Source organism: Lagenorhynchus albirostris, chromosome 10 (assembly GCF_949774975.1).
Source record: "Lagenorhynchus albirostris chromosome 10, mLagAlb1.1, whole genome shotgun sequence".
Taxonomy (NCBI): domain Eukaryota; kingdom Metazoa; phylum Chordata; class Mammalia; order Artiodactyla; family Delphinidae; genus Lagenorhynchus; species Lagenorhynchus albirostris.
The window spans coordinates 86,218,218-86,239,312 of NC_083104.1; the positions used below are offsets into that span (position 1 = coordinate 86,218,218).

The 21,095-nt window shown below is 35.0% G+C and overlaps 1 long non-coding RNA gene across 1 annotated transcript in view; it reads right to left on the reverse strand.

Moving 5' to 3' along the window:
• Positions 1-21,095, reverse strand: part of LOC132528219 (uncharacterized) — a 78,349-nt gene that overhangs the window by 21,815 nt on the left and 35,439 nt on the right. The window contains exon 2 of the long non-coding RNA XR_009543133.1: positions 10,533-10,576. This is a non-coding gene — a long non-coding RNA (uncharacterized LOC132528219). The remainder of the gene's footprint in view (positions 1-10,532; positions 10,577-21,095) is intronic.

Consider the following 21,095-nt stretch of genomic DNA (forward strand, 5'->3'; position numbering starts at 1 on the left):
TCACTTTGCCCTGCTTACCCTTCCCCCTCCCCGTCTCCTCAAGTCCATTCTCAACATCTGTGTCTTTATTCCTGACCTGTCCCTAGGTTCATCAGAACCTTTTTTTTTTTTTTAGATTCCATATATATGTGTTAGCATATGGTATTTGTTTTTCTATTTCTGACATCACTCTGTATGACAGACTCTACGCCCATCCACCTCACTACAGATAACTCAATTTCATTTCTTTTTATGGTGGAGTAATATTCCATTTTATATATGTGCCACATCTTTATCTATTCATCTGTCGATGGACACTTAGGTGGCTTCCATGTCCTGGCTATTGTAAATAGTGCTGCAATGAGCACTGTGGTACATGTCTCTTTTGGAATTATGGTTTTCTCGGGGTATATGCCCAGTAGTGGGATTGCTGGGTCATATGGTAGTTCTATTTGTAGTTTTTAAGGAAACTCCATACTGTTCTCCATAGTGGCTGTTTCAATTTACATTCCCACCAACAGTGCAACAGGGTTCCCTTTTCCCCATACCCTCTCCAGCATTTATTGTTTGTAGATTTATTCTGACCAGTGTGAGGTAATACCTCATGGTAGTTTTGATTTGCATTTCTCTAATGATTAGTGATGTTGAGCATCCTTTCATGTGTTTGTTGGAAATCTGTATATCTTCTTCGGAGAAATGTCTATTTAGATCTTCTGCCCATTTTTGGATTGGATTGTTTCTTTTTTGATATTGAACTGCATGAGCTGCTTGTATATTTTGGGGATTAATCCTCTGTCAGTTGCTTCATTTGCAAATACTTTCTCCCATCCTGAGGGCTGTCTTTTCGTCTTGTTTATGGTTTCCTTTGCTGTGCAAAAGCTCTTAAGTTTCATTAGGTCCCATTTGTTTATTTTTGTTTTTATTTCCATTTCTCTAGGAAGTGGGTCAAAAAGGATCTTGCTGTGATTTATGTCAAGGAGTGTTCTTCCTATGTTTTCCTCTACGAGTTTTATAGTGTCTGGCCTTACATTTAGGTCTTTAATCCATTCTGAGTTTATTTTTGTGTATGGTGTTAGGAAGTGTTCTGATTTCATTCTATGTACATATAACCTTGAAATGAAAAATATTACAGAAAGAGAAAAGATTAGTGGGTTCCAGTGGTTAAAGAAGAGGCAGATGAGAAATGGCTGTGGCTGTAAAAGGGCAAAATGAGGCTTCCTTGTACTGACGGAAATGTTCTGTATCTTAAGTATGTTAATATCTGTATCTTGGCTGTAATCGTGTGTTATAATTTTACAAAGTGTTACTGTTGAAGGAAATTAGGTAAAGGGTATAGAATATCTCTCTGTTATTTCTTATAAGTGCATGTAAACCTACAACTATCTCAAAAATTTTAATTTAAAACAACTGTATTCAAATTAAATAAAAAGTAAATGGTATAATTATCCAAATTAAAAGGAAGATATTGTTAGCTTAGATAATATAGTGAGACTCAACACATGGTACCTATAAGAAACCCAGTTTAAATATAAAGACAGAAATGAGTTAATGTTTTGTTTTTTTTTTTTGTGGTACGCGGGCCTCTCACTGTTGTGGCCTCTCCCGTTGCGGAGCACAGGCTCCAGACGCACAGGCTCCGGACGCGCAGGCTCAGAGGCCATGGCTCATGGGCCTAGCCGCTCCACGGCATGTGGGATATTCCCAGACTGGGGCACGAACCCGTGTCCCCTGCATCAGCAGGCGGTCTCTCAACCACTGCGCCACCAGGGAAGCCCTGAGTTTATGTTTTAAAATGGAAAAATGTATGTCATCCTAACTCTAATCAAAGAAAGCTGAAGGTGTTACATTAACATCAGACAAAGTAGACTTCAGAAAGAAGAATATTATCAGAAATAAATTCATTTCATAATGATCAAGAAGTCAGTTCATCAAGAAGACATAAAAGTTATCAATGCTTATGTAACTAATAACAGACCTTCAAATATATAAAGCAAAAGCCGATAGAAATGCAAGGAGAAATAGAAAAATCCATAAATACAATAACATTACAATACACTTCTTTCAATAGGTGATTGAGCAAGTTGATAGAAAACCAGTAAGGATGTAGAAACTTGAATGATACTCTCAACCCAATTTACTTAATTATTAACTTTAGAATATTCTACTTGATGATAGAGAAATACACATTATTTTCAAGTGAACAGTGAATATTTATCAAAAAGAACTTATCTTGGACCATAAAACATGTCTTAAAATATCTCACATGATTCGAATTATACAAAGTATTTTCGTTAACCACAGTGGGACCATATTAGAAATCAATAAGAGAAGGAGAGTGAAGTGCTTCCTACATAATTAGAAACTAAACAATACAGTTCTAAATAACTCATATGTCAAAGAAGAAATGAAAAGGGAAAGTAGAAAGTATTTTGAATTCAATGAAAATAAAGATACAATACATCAAAATATGATATGCCACTAAGGCAATGCTTAAGGGAAAATTTTATGGTACAAAACGCCTATACTAGGAAAAAAGAGGTGTCAAAACAATTATTTCAGTTTCCACCTTAAGCAAGTAGAATAGAAGCAAACTGAACCTAAAGTTAGCAGGAGTGATGAAAAATACAGATCAGAACAAAAATCAATAAAAACAAACAAACAAAAACCTCTTGAGAAAATGGATAAACTTCTAGCCAGATTGATAAGGGAAAAAATTAAAAATTACCAATATTAGGAATGAGAAAAGTGCCACTACTAAGATTCTACAGATAATAAAAGAATAATAAGGGAATAGTATGAACAATTTAATGCAAATAAACTTGACAATTTAGAAAAATGGACAAATTTTTGAAAAATGTAAACCATCAAAGCACATTCAAGAAGAAAGAGGTAACCTGAACAGCCCTGTATCTATCAAAGAAATTGGAGATGTAGCTAAACCTTCCCACAGAAAATTCCAGGCCCATATGGACCCAACAGTTGTTTTATCAAATATTTAAAGAAAAATATAACATTAGCAAAACCAGAGATATTACAAGAAAACTACAATTTTTATTTTTAGCAAAATTATTAGCAAGATTTTTGCAAATGGAATCACAGAGAAAGAGGGAGAGAGAGAAAGAGAATAATATACCAATATCAAGTGGAATTTACCCCAGGAATGCAGGGTTGATTTAACATTTGAAAATTAATCAATATAATTCTCATATTAATAGACTCAAAAAGAAAACCCATCTGACTATCTCAATAGAGAAAGGAAAACCATTTCACAAAATCTAACATCCATTTCTGATTAAAAAAAACAAACTCTCAGAAAACTAGGAGTATAAGGAATTTCTTCAACCTGAAAAAGGATATCTAAGAAAAACCCATAGCTAACATCATACTTAATGGAGAAATATTAAATGCCTTCTCCCTAAGATCAAGGAACACTAATAAAAAAATCAGAACTTGAATTTTTAAGAAACACCATTTAAAATAGCAAAAACTATTAAATACTTAGGAATAAGTCTGGAAACAAAGCACATATCTGAAAAGAGGTTAACATCCAAAGTGTATAAAGAATTCATACAACTCAATAGCAAAAAACAAAAAAAAACCCAAAAACCCAAAACAAAAACCAAATAATCTGGTTACAAATAGGCAAAGGACCTGAATAGACATTTTTCCAAAAAAGATATTCAAATGGCCAAGAGACACATGAAAGAGTTTTTCAACATCACTGATCATCAGGGAAATGCAAAACCACAAAGTGATTCCACCTCGCACTTGTTAGAATGACTATTATCAAAAAGATAAGAGATAACAAGTGCTGGTGAGGATGCAGAGAAAGGAGAACTCTTGTACACTGTTGGTAGGGATGTCAGTTGGTGCAGTCACTATGGAAAAAAGTATAGAGGGTCCTCAAAAAATTAATAGTAGAACTACCATATGATCCAATAATTCCACTTCTGGCTATACATCCAAAGAAATAAAGTCACTGTCTTAAAGAGATATCTGCTCCCTCATGTTTACTGCAGCATTATATACAATAGCCAAGTGTCTGTCAATGGATGAATAGATAAAGCAAATATGGTATACACATATAATGAAATATTATCCAGCCATCAAAAGAAGGAAATCCTGCCATTTGTGACAGCATGAATGAATCTTGAGAATATTATGCTAGGTAAAATAAATTAGACAATAAAAGATAAATACTATATGATCTCACACGTGGAATCTAAAAAAACCAAACTTACAGAAACAGAGAACAGATTGATGGCTGCAAGAAGTTGGGTGTGGGGAGTACTGGGTGATGGTGGTCAAAAGATACCAATATCTAGTTATAAGATAAATAAATTCTGGGGATGTAATGCACAGCTTGGTGACTATAGATAACACTGTATTGTGCATTTGAAAGGTGCTAAGAGAGTAGTAGGTCTTAAAGTTCTCATCACAAGAAAAAAATTGTGATTATTTGAGGCAATGGATATTAAGTAAACCTACTATGGTAATCATTTTACAACATATACATATTAAATCATTATTTTGTATACATTAAAGTTATACAATGTTATAGGTCAATTGCATCTAAATAAACCTTGGGGGGGGGAATGTGCAGTTTACTTTATGTCAATTACATCTCAATAAAACTGTGAAAAAAATGAAAGTAAGAAAAGGTAAATATATATTTGGGAGGATGCTTACCCCAGCAGAGAGAGTTAGATGTATGCATTGTGAGAAGACCTTAAGATTAACTGCATTTTATTGGTAAGATCCTAGTTTTTGTGTTAAGTGGTGTGTTCATGGGTGCTTCTTATATTATTAATAATATAATGATTAGAAAATACCAGGACAGAATGATTCAATGATGAAATTACATTTTAAAACAATGGTTGTAATGTTTAATCTGATTCTCTCCATGTCCCCCTAAAAGATAATAATAATAATGATTATTATTATTTCCAGAGTCTATTCAAATGTTGTTAAAACTTCACAGTAAATTAAAGCAAGAAATTAAGTTCCGCATTATCTTGGAGTAGAAGACTATTTTTAATTCTATTTTAAGTTTTGATCTAGAGGGAAATAATAATCCACTCAGTTTCCTCAAGGATATGCTTTTAAGTATTTTGGCAGTTATACTCTGGGATATTTTTGTGTTTAAAAATGGTCAAGTCTGGTACAAGGAGAATGTCACATGAAAAATCACTTTTTAAAATGGGTTGCAGGATGCTGTATCTCACCTATGACCTATGCCATTTCTTTGTGCATTCAGACATGAAACTTAACAATCTAGACTGCAAAGAGTAGCTTTAATGCCCTGACTTTTGGGAAAGGTGGAAAGATATTAGCCTTGTATTGCCTTATTTTTTCTTGTGGTGAAGGGTGGAGTGATGTGTAGATGTGTGATGTTTTTCCGAGGTTTCTGGCAAGTGTCACACCTCTGACCATGATCTCAACTGGGGAGCTTGAGCCAAATATTCCCCCATTGGTTTTTCTCCTCTAATATATGGGCTTGTAGCAGACCTTAAATCATGGTTTGGTAATGTATTTAAAGTTATGACTTTAATAGTCCTGAAATGCTCAGTTTTTGCTAGAAAGATAATGAAATAAACTAATAGCTATGAATTCTTCAAAACAGATGTTGGTGGAGGGCTTTTCTCATTGCACAAATCCAGGCAGAAATTCACCTAGATTACAATCTGGAAGATGGCCCTGGAGTTGTATAACCATTCAGCCTTTAATGGTTAGAGAAAAGCTTAAGATATATCAGAAGTCAGTATGTAACCTTTTATGCTGATTACTAAATTTTACTCTCCAGGAGTAAAATTAATTGGTAGTTATTCAAGAGATCATTACATGAGTTTTCTGATTTTATGAATCTTTATATTTGGCATTTTTAGTAAAATGATTTGGTAAAATTATTTCCTAACAAGTTTTGAACACATAAAAGTAACCTACTGTTCATAATTTTGAAAATACTCAAAATCTTGCACAAGAAATCTTGGAAATAAATTGCCATTTTGTATCTATCAGTGTTGCCACTTCTTTCCACCATTTTTCAAATAACAATTGACAACCTATGTTTCCAAAACAAACAAATAAAACAAAACAAAACAAAACAAAAAAATCCCAGCAGCTGAGAACAGAGCTATGAAATGGGGCACAAGAGGTTTTCAACACTCTCCAAACTTGCCTGCTCTCTCCTTGTACCATGTATATCCATTTATCAGATGGCCTTCTGGGGGGAAGAGTGCCTTGATCTTTACAAAAGTCACAGAAAAATATTAGTGGAGCAGATACAGTCTCCTCTGACACAACTGGCCCTGTGCCATATTTGACATTCCTCTGTATGTCTAATGCCTCATCACATTTTTAATTATTTCATTGGGATAAGCAAGGAAATGCTTACTTCTAGAGGCAGAATTACTATATATAATCAAATTTATAATTTTTATGGCATTAGCTTTATGTTGCCCAATTGCCCATCAGAAAAGTTATACTTCATTGATGGTAAGTGAAAACTCAGTTGTCTTTAACTCTAACCAGCACCAAGCCTTGTCATTTTTGCCACTTCTATTTGATTTCTATAAAATAAAACCCAGAGATGTAGGTTATTAGGTAGCTTGGTCATGTGTCTTCCACTACAACTTTCACGAAAAACTCTCTAATTGACTAGCATTTGAATATGAAGTTCAGTATTATGTATCAAAGTGTAATGGAAATATTTACCCAGAGTGTTCTAACACTAAGCAGAAATTCTGACTCTAGGAGATCAAGAATTCAGCTCCTGGGCTTCCCTGGTGGCGCAGTGGTTGAGAGTCCGCCTGCCGATGCAGGGGACATGGGTTCGTGCCCCGGTCCGGGAAGATACCACGTGCCGCGGAGCGGCTGGGCCCGTGAGCCATGGCCCCTGAGCCTGCGCGTCCGGAGCCTGTGCTCCGCAATGGGAGAGGCCACAACAGTGAGAGGCCCGCGTACCGCAAAAAAAAAAAAAAGAATTCAGCTCCTTTCTTTCTTTGTCAGCTTGAATTCTCTTATTCTGTAACATGATAACTTCTACTTTCCTTAAGAAATAATTTTCAGTATTGACTGATATGGCATAAGTGAATCTGCATTACTTATAGGAAATCTGATAGTATGTGCTCCACCTACTAATCTGATAGCAACACACAGTGCCCCGCAGTGACGGAAACTCATCAGCATATTGCAGAGAAACTGGTGTTAAAATTCAGCAAGTCTAATAAAAATTCATTAGACTAAATAATAAAAATGAAAATAATATTCAGTAAGAAACTAAACCTTAGTCTTTAAACTTCTCAGCAAGATTGATAAGTTAGAATGACACGAGTAGGGAAGAAGCCACAGAAAGAATGACATTAGATTCCCTTTCCACTAGAATTTTCACTTAAAAAATATTCAGTGAAAAATTTATGCACATGTACACAGGCATATCTGCCTGTGTACACACACACATACTTTCTCAAAACTCCAAATACTGTCCGCATAAGTTTTTTATCTTTTGTTTGACAAAACATATATCCATCTTTTTTCAGTGCAGTCCTAAGTCTTGGGTAGCTTATATACTTGATAAGCATTTTAGATAGGGATGGCTTAAATATTTATATATGTCCATACCATTTATTCTCCCATGTATTTAACATAAATCTTATTTTTGAAATTAATTCCTTTTGCTCCAGCTACCCTTTTTTTTTTCCTGTGACGTCTAGTTTTTTCAATGACTAGTTTTACTAATCAATTCTGCAAATTCTATTATCAGTTAAATTGCTAAGTAAGGTGCTATGGATGATTGGCTCAAAAGTATGAGAAATATCACTATGATCAGAAAGTATGGCTCTAATTATATTCTTGACAGTCCAACCTTTATGTAAGAAAGGCTGTACCATATCTTCTATGATACAGGACCTTGCAGTATTTACCAAACAATTTAGGTGGATGGATGAGAAGGAGTTTAATTCAGAAATATCCATAAACAGGCAAATTTTCCCTCTTCATTTCTCATATTTCTAAAGGGTTCATCATTATTAGAATTAAAGCAAGGATACACCTTGCAATTTCTCTGGTTCCTTGGGTATTTATACATGGCTATAGCATTCGTATTGCCCCAGAGGGACTTTGTTTCTCAGCTTCCATTTATTGATAGAAATTTGGGAAAAAGATAACTAGGCAACTACACTCATTTAGAGAATTAGGTAATCGGCCACCAAAGTTCCAATATTCTTGGATTGTTCGCATTTCTTGTGTTTTAAGAAATAATGATCAGTGTTCCATTTCTGGTACAACCAAGAACTCTTCTACAGGATCTAATCCTACTGCAGATAAGAATTACAAACTCTGGGCAATTTTTTAAAATAAATAATGATGCTAAAAGTGAACAACAGCAGACAAATTCCGGAGTAAAATTTTGGAAAAAAGGGGTAGCTCATATGATTTTTATTTCTAAGGCTTTTTGTCAACGTTAGCTGCATACATAGCAGCTAAAATTTTGATAGAAAACCTAGGAATTTTGTGCCTTGAAGAGCCAGAGAACAGAATTTGAGGCAACTAACAGCTATTTAAAAGTGAGAGGGCACAGATGTAGAGAACAAATATATGGACACCAAGTGGGGAAAGTGGCAGGGGGGTGGGTGGTGGTGGGATGAATTGAGAGATTGGGATTGACATATATACACTCATAGGTATAAAACAGATCACTAAGAAGAACTTGCTGTATAAAACTAAATTAAATTAAATTAAAAAAATAAAAGTGAAAGGGATTCAATAAAGTTGAGAACTAGAGAAATAAATCCCTATATTTTGTGTGTAAACTCTGCCTAAATTAGTTTCACTCCTGAACTACACATGCTTCTGATAGCCCTCAGATAAGGATAAAGAGACAAAACTAAACTGAGATTTGAGATACAAAATTTGGAATTGAATTCCTAGAAGTAAATCACCTGCTAAAATAACAAAATTTTAAATGTTTTCAAGTGAATAAAACAGAGTCCTCTGCCTTCACAGCATATCAGTGCTCAAAATGCAATCCAAAATTACTCTGCATATGAAGAACCAAAAAGATTTGACCCATTTTGAATAGAAAAGAATCCTGAGATAATCCATGTTACAATTAGCAGACAAGTATTTTTAATAGCAATTATAAAAATATTCAAGGATATAACTGAAAGTATGCTCACAGTGAAATAGAAGAGAAATAGAAACTGTAAAAGGAAACAGATGGGCATTATTTACATGAAAAATACAATATCTGAAAATTTTAAAAAAGAAACCCAATAATATGGATGAGAGAAAGTCAGTGAACTTGGAGAGAAAAAAAACAGAGAAAAATTGAAAAAAAACAAAGCCTCAAGAGTATGTGGAACTAAATCAAAAGATCTAACATATATGTAATTGGAGTCCCAGCAGAAGACAAGAGAGAGAATTGAGCAGACAACGTATTTGCAGAAATAATATGCATTATTGCGTTCATTTGGTGAAATATATAAATTTAAAGAGGAATGAAGTTTTGCAAACATCAAGCAAGATAATTATGAAGAAAACCATGCCCAAGGCACATCATAGTCAAAACACTAAATGCTAAATATAGACAAAATCTTGAAAGGAGACAAAGAAAAACAACACGTTACCTACAGAGGAATAATAACATGGATTTCTCCTCAGAAAATATACAGGTGAGGAAGCAGTGAACCAACATCTTGAAAGTTATTAAAGAAAAAAATGAATTCTATATGCCAAAAAATTATCCTTTAAGAATAAATGTGAAATGAAACCATTTTTAAATAAAGAAGAAAAATTAAGATAATTTATATCCAGCAGCCCAGCATTACAAGAAATGCTAAAGGAATTCTTCAGAACAGTTTAAAGAAAACATTACTACATTATCCTGTGGGGCTTATATTTTCATGTGTATGTGATATATATGACAACTATAGCATAAAAGATGGCTGCACAATTTCTCCATTTTACATAAAATGGTATAGTAACATTAAGTAGAATGAAAAATAAAGAATGTTTACTGTAATATTTACAGCAACCACTAAAAATAATGTAAAAAGTCAAGCCAAAAAAGCTGATACATTAAAATTAAATTCTAATGATTCTTAAATAATCCAAAAAAATGCAGGAAAGGAAGAACAAAAAAATAGAAGTAACAGAAAACAAATAGCCAAGGATATATATAAATCACAACTATGTCAATAATTACATTAACTATTAATGGACTAAGCACTCTAATTAAAAGTCAATGATTATCAGAATGGATAAAGAAACAAGATTCAACTATCTGTTATCTACACGAGTTTCCCTTTAAATATAAAGACATAGATAAGTTGAAAGCAAATGGATGGGAAAAGGTTATGCCATGCTTACAGTATGCCTAAGAAGGTCAGAGTGGCTATGTTATTATCAGATGATCTAATTTTTAAGAGAAAAGTATTTCTAGAGGTAAACAGGGAAATTCTTATAGATAACAGATAATTGTTCATGTGCTTAATAACAGAACTTCAAAACATATGGAGAAATTAACAGAATTAAAGAGACAATTTCACACTTACCATTAGAGATTTTAACACCATTCTCTCAGGAATTAATAGAACACCTAAACAAAAACAAAAATCAATAGGTTGTTTTAGTAACAGTGTCACCCACCTTGCCCTAACTGGTATTTATAGAACACTGCATCCAACAACTAGAGAAACATATTATTTTCACGAGCACTTAGTATGTTCACCAAGACAGAAATTATGCAAGAAAATAAAGCAAATCCCAATTAATTTAATTAAATCATGCAGAGTATGTTCTCTGGCCACAAGGGGTGTAATTATAAATCAAAAACCATAAAATATCTAGGAGAACCACAAATCTTTTCAAATTAAACAAGACACTTCTAAATAACCCATGGGTCAGAAAAGAAAGCAAAAATTAAATTTAGTAGTATTTCAAACTGAATGATAATGACTAAGCATATCAAAATTTGTGGTATACAGCTTAATCAGTGCTAAAGGAAGTTACAGTTTAAAATGCTTATATTAGAGAGGAAATAATAATCACTCTATATCAGAGATAAAGGAGAACTCCAACAGAATGAGATGAATTTTAAAACTAGTATTTGATTGAAGTAAGAAATCTAGAAAGACCAGATTCCACATGGTGGAAATCAAGACAGCATCTGAACCCTATGGCCAAAATTCAAACAAGGGTATAAAATTGATCCAGGCCTCCTTTACCTGCAGCATACTTGCCACGGTCATAAGAGATATATCTGTATATATCATACTTGCCATGGTCATAAGAGATATATCAGATATATCATAGGATACTAAAAGGATTTTAGTATTCTCTTTATCTTTTTCATTTTTTTCTCCTTTGGAGGTCAGTGTTAGTGACCCTGGGAACTACTGCAAGAAAAGGCTGTAACCAAAGAAACAAAATCTCAAGAAGAATAAATCAGAAACTGCTTTTAGACTTGATTTTTCTGACTTGGAAATCTTATTTCTGTAATATTTATTTGCTCAAGTAATATGTGTTGACAATTTTGTAAATTTTATTACCGGATGGTCTTTTCATAAATGAGTATTTTTTGTATTCCTCATTTGCTTATATTCTAAGAAATTAGCATGTAAAAAAATAAAATGGGGCTAACTGGGAGAGGGTAAAGTGGATCATAGTTAACAGTTCCTTTAACAGTAGGCTTATTTTATATTTGCTCTAAATGTTTTACATGTATTAGTTAATCATTACACACACACACACACACACACACACACACACACACACAGAGAAAGCCTGTAATACTATAAAGTTAGGTAATATAAGCCTCCTAATTTTACACATGAGGAAACTGAGGAAGAGATTTAAAAGTGACTTGCCCAAGAATACATAAATATTAGACAGTACCATTGAAATTTGCTCTCGGACAGTTTAGTTCAGAGACCATATTTTAAACACTATAATATTATATTAAAGGGATGACTGTCCTAAGTTTTGACGTTCTGTGAAGAGCAAGACAGTAACATTCAACTATTGGTCTCAATAAACCGAACCAATAAACCAGATCTCAAATTCCTCTGTTTAGAAAATCTCTGTTTTAAGTCTTGGGATGAGTGACCCCACCCTCTACATTGATTTCTTTCCCACCAAAAAGAATTGAGTTATTTCAGTAAATGGTTATTAAATACCTGAGTGCATAAAATTCTATCATTCTCAAAACAATAATCAGTATATCATTTATCTAGATTTTTCATTTGATTGCTTAACTATTTTGCATTTCTGATTTTGCATTCATACACAGAAGAGTGAACCATGGTAATATAAATATAAAGAGTCTTCTTGTAATGGACTCACAAAAATTTTGTGGGAAAGGAAGCTGAAGATATTAGACACAAATTATGGTTTAAAAATCATTGGTTAATTTATTCTGTTAATCCTATAGTTCTAAATAAAAGTTTCAATATATAAAGCACAATGATAATAATGCAAATGGAAATACAAGAAGCATTTCTAACAGTGACATTGAACAATATGCATTATTGTATTCATGACCAGCATGAATCTTTTTAGTGCTTATTTCATACTGATTCTTACTGTGAACAGAGAAAAGTCTGCCAGAAGCAGATGAAGACAAATTACAGAAGCACATATATTTAAATGCCAAAGCCTACTGCAAAGTTATTTTCCCGAAGTGAAAATCTATAACACCTTCACAATGTATGCAGTTTTAAACTGTCTTTGTTTTAATATGACATAGTGGATTATTTTTACCCATGTGTTTCATTACATCCAATTGCCTTTGATATTCAGATTGCAAGATTTCACTTAGGACTATTTGACCTTATACTCTTTTATGTTCTCAAATATACTTATACATACTGAATCATGGTAAACTATATAATTTGATATTAAAAAATGTTTTTTTCTGTCATAACCCCCTCCAGAATCTTATTAACCATAGCAGACCTTCTTTGCTTTTTTGTATATAATTGTTCATATGCTCTTGAAGCAACTTCTTCTGCTACATAGCATTCAAAAGCATGCGGCCAAGTAAGTGATAGGCAAATATTTTGGAAATTGCTTGTTAAGGTTGGGGGAAGTCCCTGATTAACAAAAGAACTTTCGAAGACATTCCAGTAGCCAAGTTCAATTTCAAGTAAAGTGATTGAAGTGCCCAAAATACCAAAACATTTCTTTGCTGATACTGTCTGTTCTGTCTTAGAGTGGGATTTACCTGCTACTTTTTCTGTTATCAGTATCCAGCCATCTTCCCTCCCATTTCCTCTCTGGGCAGTTTGCTGGCCCAGCTCAATTAAAGGACAAATCCATTGCAGTCTGCAGTGTAGGAATTATAATGAAGTCAGCTGTCAAACTCCTATCTCGCAGCTGCCCCTCTGTGGGTAATCTGATGGCCACTTGTCAGCTGTTTCACCCAGTCAAACACAGACAAAGGGTCTCTGATGGCCTGCTTTATTCTAATCAATCTACACAGAGGCAGATGTTGAAATCCCAGCAGGAAAAGGTGTAATTTGATTTAGCATTCAGAACTGCCTTCTCCTATTGATAGATCCCATCTCTCTGAACTCGATATCCTTTTGCAACTATGGGGCAGCTAATTTTGTGTTTATTTATTTTCCTCATTCTGTCATTAAAAATAATGCTTTAGAATGTTATTTCAGAGTGTAGGACATCGCCCAATGAAACACAACAGAATACCATAAATTAACTGGTCTCTCAAGGTGGAAGGAATCTAAGTGACTTAGGTTTTGAAGGAGATGTCTCTAATTTTCTCAACTTTCTAAAGTGAGCCAGAAGAACCAGTGAGCTATTCATTCACTTTTGCATGGTTCTCTATTCTCTGTCAACCAGAGTTGATATTAGAAATAAAAAATAGACTTTTTTCTTAGAATAATTAGGCAGGAAACATAAAGCAAGGCTGTATTAAGAGAAATAAAAATAATACCAATTATAATCTGATTAATACCAATTATCTGTTTTCCATTCTCCAACCACAAAGATTGTAGTGAAGTTACCTGTTTTCTTAATGAAGGATTTCTTTTTTAAACAGTAACTTAAATCAACATACACACTATTAATTGTACCCAAACTTTAAAAAACATGTGATTTTGATTATGCAATTACTACCTCTGCCACCCTCTGTCTACAGCCATTGTATTTCCTGACTTCTCGAATAAGATACACATATCTAGGAAAATCTAGCTTCACACAAAATGGTTTGTCTTTTTAGTACTGAATATCTACAATTTCCATTTTTTTTTTAAACTTTTTATTTTATATTGGAGTATAGCTGATTAACAATGTTGTGATAGTTTCAGGTGCACAGCAAAGCGACTCAGCCATACACGTGCATGTAACCATTCTTCCCCAGACTCCCTACAATTTCCATTTCTAATGCCTTTCTTAAGGTGGTGAATTCTTCTTAATCTTACTAAAATACTGACTGCATGGAAGTAATTATTTATTAAAGACATGATCATAAAATAGACTGGGGAAGCCAGGCCATTTATCTTAATATCTGCTTTAAAATGGGAATAGGAATATTTGTGATTTCATATTTGTGTTCTTTTATATTGAGAATGAATGCCTTCCCTAACCCAAGCCCTGCTATTAATTTATTAAATCAACTTCACTTCAAGCATTTTGTTTACATTAATTTTTTTTTATTTTTTATTTTTTTGCGGTACGTGGGCCTCTCACTGTTGTGGCCTATCCCGTTGCAGAGCACAAGCTCCGGACGCGCAGGCTCAGCAGCCATGGCTCACGGGCCCAGCCGCTCCACGACATGTGGGATCTTCCCGGATCGGGGCACGAACCGGTGTCCCCTGCATAGGCAGGCGGACTCTCAACCACTGCACCACCAGGGAAGCCCTAGATTAATTTTGACTCAAGTTGTCAAAATGTAAACTTTATTTTTATTAGGTCTTTAAAAGTCAACATACTATTGAAATTCTGATGTACAAAAGGAGTATGTATTTTTCCCATATATCAAGTTGCTGAAAGACATTTTTCAGTGACTTGGTATTAACTGTGCAGTGGTTTTTATAATTGTTTAGAACATCAATATCTAAGAACAGAATAATATTCTAGAATGAAGCTCACCCCCAAGTATTTCAATTGCTGATACTGAAAGAAATACACAGAGATACTGTAAAATTGTAAGAAAATAGGGCCAAATCTTTGGTGACAAAACATTCAATGACATTTAATAAGAAAAATCACAGCTAATACTAGACAAAATGAGCTATTACAGAAAGCAGTGTGATTTACAAATTTGGAATTCAATACTACAGGTCTTCTCATATTAAAATAGTTTCAACTAATGCTTTACTATGTTTGAAGATCAAGATGGTGTGTATGTGTGTGTGTTTACATCAAACTTTAAGAATGACAAAAGTTTGATGTCAAAAGAGAAAATGAGAATGTAAGCATTCTGCCATTCCTGGTAAAATAACTATCTGTCTGGCCCTGAGCACAGTTCTGAGGTTGCTTTGTTCTAAGAGAAGAGTAGGCTGTCATAAAGTAAGAATGAAAACTTATGACTGCCTTTGGGTTTGTGTATGAAAATGGTGGTGGCAGGATGAGGGAAGGGGGTCTGGTCCCATAATTTTTGTGTATTATCCTAACCTTGGGGAAAAAAAGGAGATTCTTTGAGATAACTGCCCCCTGAAACACACAAAATTATATAACGCCTTTGCTTTGGAAAATTTATATATTTAAAAAATATCTAGGCAGCTCAGCTTTCTTCTATGTGCATGGTTCTCAAGGTTTGTTTGGGACTCCTGGGAATTCTCAAGATCCTTTTAGGGTGCCTGTGAGGTCAAGCTATTTTCATAGCAACACTAAAGTGCTATTAGTCCTTGTCACTCTAATTTCCCATGAGTAATAGGAGGAGTTTTCTAGATAGCTAATGAAATGTACACTGTGTATTGTTTTTAAAATTCTTCAGTTTTAATTTCGAATATAGTAAATACCAGTGGATATAACCCAAACAAACAAAAGCTGTTTGGTATTCTCGATAATGTTGAAGAGTACTGCTAGGGACTGAATTGTGTCCCCCCCTCATAATTCATATGTTGCAGCTTAACCCCCAATGTGACTGTATTTGGAGATAAAGCTTTTTAGAGAGTAATTAAGGTTAAGTGAGCTCCTAAGGGTAGGGTCCTAATCTAATGAGAGCTTTCTTTCTACACACACACACACACACACACACACACACACACACACACACACACACACACACACACACACACACACACACACACACACACACACACACACCAAGGAAAGGCCATGTGAGAGCTTTCTTTCTACACACACACACACACACACACACACACACACACACACACACACACACACACACACACACACACACACACACACACACCAAGGAAAGGCCATGTGAGGTCACATGGAGAAAAAGCCCATCTACAAACCAAAAGAAAGCCCTCACCAGAACCTACCCATGCTGCCACCCTGACCTCGGACTTCCAGTCTACAGAAATGTGAGAAAATACATTGCTGTTGTTTAAGCCACCAAGTCTGAGGTATTTTGTTACGACATCCTGAGCAGACTAAGTGTGAAGTGGTCTTGAAACCCAAAATCCTGAGAACTGCTGATCTATATTAATAAAGGTATGATATTGGAGCCCCCTCTAGGCTCAAAGGAGAAAACCCAAATCCATGACTTTCGTTGCAATTATGTCTTTGAACAAAATGGGTAACATGTTGTGCTGACAAGTGTTTTAAAATGCTGGAGTCCTTTTGCCATAACAACGTTATTATGAGAGAAATACTTAATAGTTCCCCACTACTCTAAAATTCTTGACTCTGTATTCAAAGCCCTATGCTTTGGGCCCTCTATCTACTCAGTCAACAGTATTTTCTACTTTCCCTCAGCATTAAACCTCTTCTTTTTAGAAAGTAAATCTCAAATTCCCTTGGGTACACATTGCTCATACTAGTCTCTGTCCTTGTCTCATACAATATTCTCACTGTCTGTGTCAGATCTTATCTTTTCAATTTGAAGAACTTTCTTCACTACCATCCATTATGTGGATAATCACAAGTTTTATTCTGAGGAACTCAGGAGTCACAGCACTAAGCATGGAAAGGAGATATCATCTTCCATATTTCAAGAGGATCATATAGACACTATTTTGGGCAAAAAAGAATCTGAGAAGGTGCATCTTTTTCACCAGTTTACTATGTATCATACATAGCTTTAAAGTACTACTCCTTGAAATCTAAAACATGTTCTCTCAAAAGTACACAGGCACAATTGGGAAAGTTTTTTAAAATATATGCTTTTCCCTTTTGCATATATGTCAATTTTCTCCACAATAAAGCTTACACCATCCCTCTGCTTGCAGTGGTGAGAATAAGGCTATGCAAAGTAAGGTATTCAAATTTGCAGTAAAATAATGAAATTGAATCCCAGAATTCATAAAGGTCAAAAAAAGACTGTCCAAATTGTTTTATTTCCTCTGTGTTATTACACTGTGAGGATAATTTTGTTGCACCGTTGTTACATAACCTAGGTTCTCCCATGATTTCGTTCACAGTATATCACTGGACTTACTTGAGGATTCAGTGAAGAAAGCCTGACCATGGCTTACCATAATGATGAATTTGATACTGGTAAACACTCATTTTAAAAAAGCATTCAGTTAATAAATGCAAAGTTTAGAACAGCTCACTTCACTTCATTTTTTCTAGATTTTAATTCCTTGTCTATTATGTGTTGCAGACATCTCTGAGACAAAGGCCCAAGGTTGAAGTTAAAAGCAAATTTTTACTTTGTCATGATTATGGGGGTGGAAATAGAGGGGATACCAAGAAATTTGTTTTATCTGGATAATAAGGTCTTTCACTAGAGGATGTGACATCACATACACACACACATATACATACACCATTAAAGGTGAATTTTGCTGCTGTTTAAATGGTATCATGCAAATGAATCAACTAAATATATTCATTTCAATTTAATTTATCCAGAAATAAAGTAATCCTGAAAAAATTGAGTAGATCATTTCTCCCATCAGAATGGACACCTACACAAGGTTGGATAAAATAATAACTAACATTTATGATATGCTTTCTAATGCAAGAATCTCAAGAAGTTTTCATCATTTCCCTTATTTAATCCTAACAAGAATCTGATGCTTTACGAGGCTAAGCCCAAGGACTGGGTTCAAATCTCAGCTCTTCTACTTACTGGGCCAGTAATCTTAGACAAGAGTATTTAACTTCTCAATGCCTCAATTTTATTTTCTATAAAGTAGGATAATAATGATAATAACCCTGACTTCATTGTGTAGTTGAGAATATTAAATAAATTACTATATCTAAAGAGCTTAAAGCACTACCTAGCTCACAGTAACCTCGATAAGAACATTAGCTCTTATTTTCTCATTTTACTAATAAGAATTTGAGCCTTGAAGGGGTTAATTAACTTATCAAAGTCTGCAACTGGTAAATAAAAAAATCCTGGAGATCTAATACACAATACAGACAACAAAACTCTTTTATAAACATTAAACTTACTAAGAGACTGGATCCTAATTGTGCCTACCACTAGAAGAAATGATAATTATTGATGCAATAGAGGTGTTAGCTAATGCTATAATGGTAATCAGATTGCAATATAAAAGTATCAAATCAATATGTTGTACACCTTAAACCTGTACAATGTTACATGCCAATGTTACATGCCAATACCTCAATAAAAATACTAAACTCATGTGCTTGAATTGGAATTCAAATCCAGACAGTCTAATTCCACAATTCATGTTTATTCTCTGACACCTCTATTCTAAAGAGCCTTCCCCAGAAGTGAAACAGAAAGAGGGGAAAAGTCAGAAAAGCGCTCTTACTTAAGGAGTCATCAGAAAGAGTCAAAAACAAAATTCAGCCACAGGTGTGTGACATTTCACTCTCTCAAGAATTCAGTGAGTCTAAGCAAGTATTATTCTTCTCATCTCACAGATCATGAAACTGAAACTAAAAATTATTCACAACTTGCTGAATGTCAAATGTTAATGGATAAATCTCACCTAAAACCTGATGGGAAATTCAGGACTATAAATACGTCAATAAACTTTTTTCTGTGAAGGACCAGGAAACAAACATTTTAGAATTCCCAAGCCAGGACAGATAGTCTCTGTTGCAACTACCCAACTCTGAGTTTATAGCACCAAAAACAGCCATACATAATATATAAAATAAATAGGCATGGGTGTATTCCAATAAAGTTCTATTTACAAAAACAGGCAGCATGCAAGATTTGACCTTCAGGTTGCAGTGTGCTGACGTCTTATCTAGAAAATGATTGATGTTAATTCCTTACCAACCGTGACATATAATAAGTCCTCATTCAATACATGTGAATGGACATATTAAGGTTACGTAAAATGTGATGAGAATAGCCTTACTGTATACTTGGTGAATATTTATTGAACACCTACTACGTGACAGGCACTTTTCTAGGTGGTGAGAAAAAAATGGTAAAAAGATGACAAGGTTCCTGTTCTGGTGGAATTCATAATATGAATGCTCCTATTAGATCAATAAGTAAATTAAACACACGCAGGCTAATTACAAAGCAGAATAAATGAGTGCTATGGAGGAAGTAAACATAATGATGTATTAGAGAATAATCGAGTGGGTGGGGGAGTTTTGCAGATGGGGTATTTTGGGTATTGTAGTGAGGGAAATACTCTGTAAGGAGGTCAACTGTGAGCTGAGACAAGAAGACCAAGTACCACAGGAAGAACCTTCTAGGCAACACAGTCCTTGACAGAAAAAACCCTTGGTATGCTCAAGTTACAGAAAGAAAGTCTGTGTGAGTGGAGAGCAGGAAAAGTGGTGAGAGCAATACAAGATACATGGGAAAAGGAATATTCCGAAGTGCCATGTTGGAACTTTGTGTTTTATTCTACGGACATGAGAAGTCATCAAAGAGATTTAAGTCGGAGACCAGTATGTTCTGAATTTTGTTAAAAGCTCACTGTGGTTTTGTAAGAATAATGGCTGGAGGGAAGGTCATGGTCAGATATGGATGACCAATAGTAGGATTTGCAGAAGCTTAGGTGAGACAGGAGGATGGCATGGACTGGAGAATAAGAGTGGACAAACCTGAGACTTATTTAGGAGGTAAATTTCACTCTTTCTAAAGGGATTCAAGGGAAATCTTTTGGATAGAGAAAGTCAGCAAACGGTGGTGTTATTTACTGAAGTGAGGCAGGAAATACTTGGGGAGGTTATAGATGCAAGAGTTTAGTTTGGTAAATGGTAGTTTGTGATGATTATTGGACATCCAAATAGAGTTGCCCAATAAACAGTTGGGAAATTGAGTCTGAAACTCAGGGAAGAGGTCAGAGCTGGAAAGAGAGATTTAGAAGTAAGAAGTCTTTTCAGATAATATTCAAAGCCACGAGGCAGGAGGGAATATAGAATAAAGAGGATCTATTCCAGAGCCCTGGGGACAGTACAACAATTAAGTAATATTTGCGGGGGGGGGGGGGCTCTGGTTCAAAATGGCGATATAGGAGGGTCCTGGGTTCACTCCTTCCACAGATGTACCAAATCTGCAGCTACATTTGCAACAACTTCCTCTGAAAATAAAATCTAAAAACAGTCTGAGCAATTTCTACGCAACAGGCAAACGAGAGAAGGCCCACCTCCAGGATGATAAGAGAGTTGGGGACACGATCTCGCCATAAACCCCATCCCTCCACAGACACTCACAATCCGGAGGAAACTCAAAACCTGCAGCTTCTCCCTAAGGAGTGAAGGGTTTGAACCCCACACTGGGCATCCCAACTTTTAAGACCCGAACCTGAGATACAAACCCTCAAAACATCTAGCTTTGGAAACCAATGAGGCTTGTGTCCACGAGACTATAGCAAACTGAGAAATGACTTGTTTGTGGCTTCACCCATCCCAGGACCCAGCACAGAGGCAGCTGCTCCAGAGGTGTCCAGACTTGGTGTGAATAAGGCTCACGTGCTAATCTTAAACCATCGGCAGAGGGCAGGCATCTAATTTAGCCCATGTCTGGGACCTGCTGGCTGGTGGGCACCATCTTCATGGCCTCCCTCTGC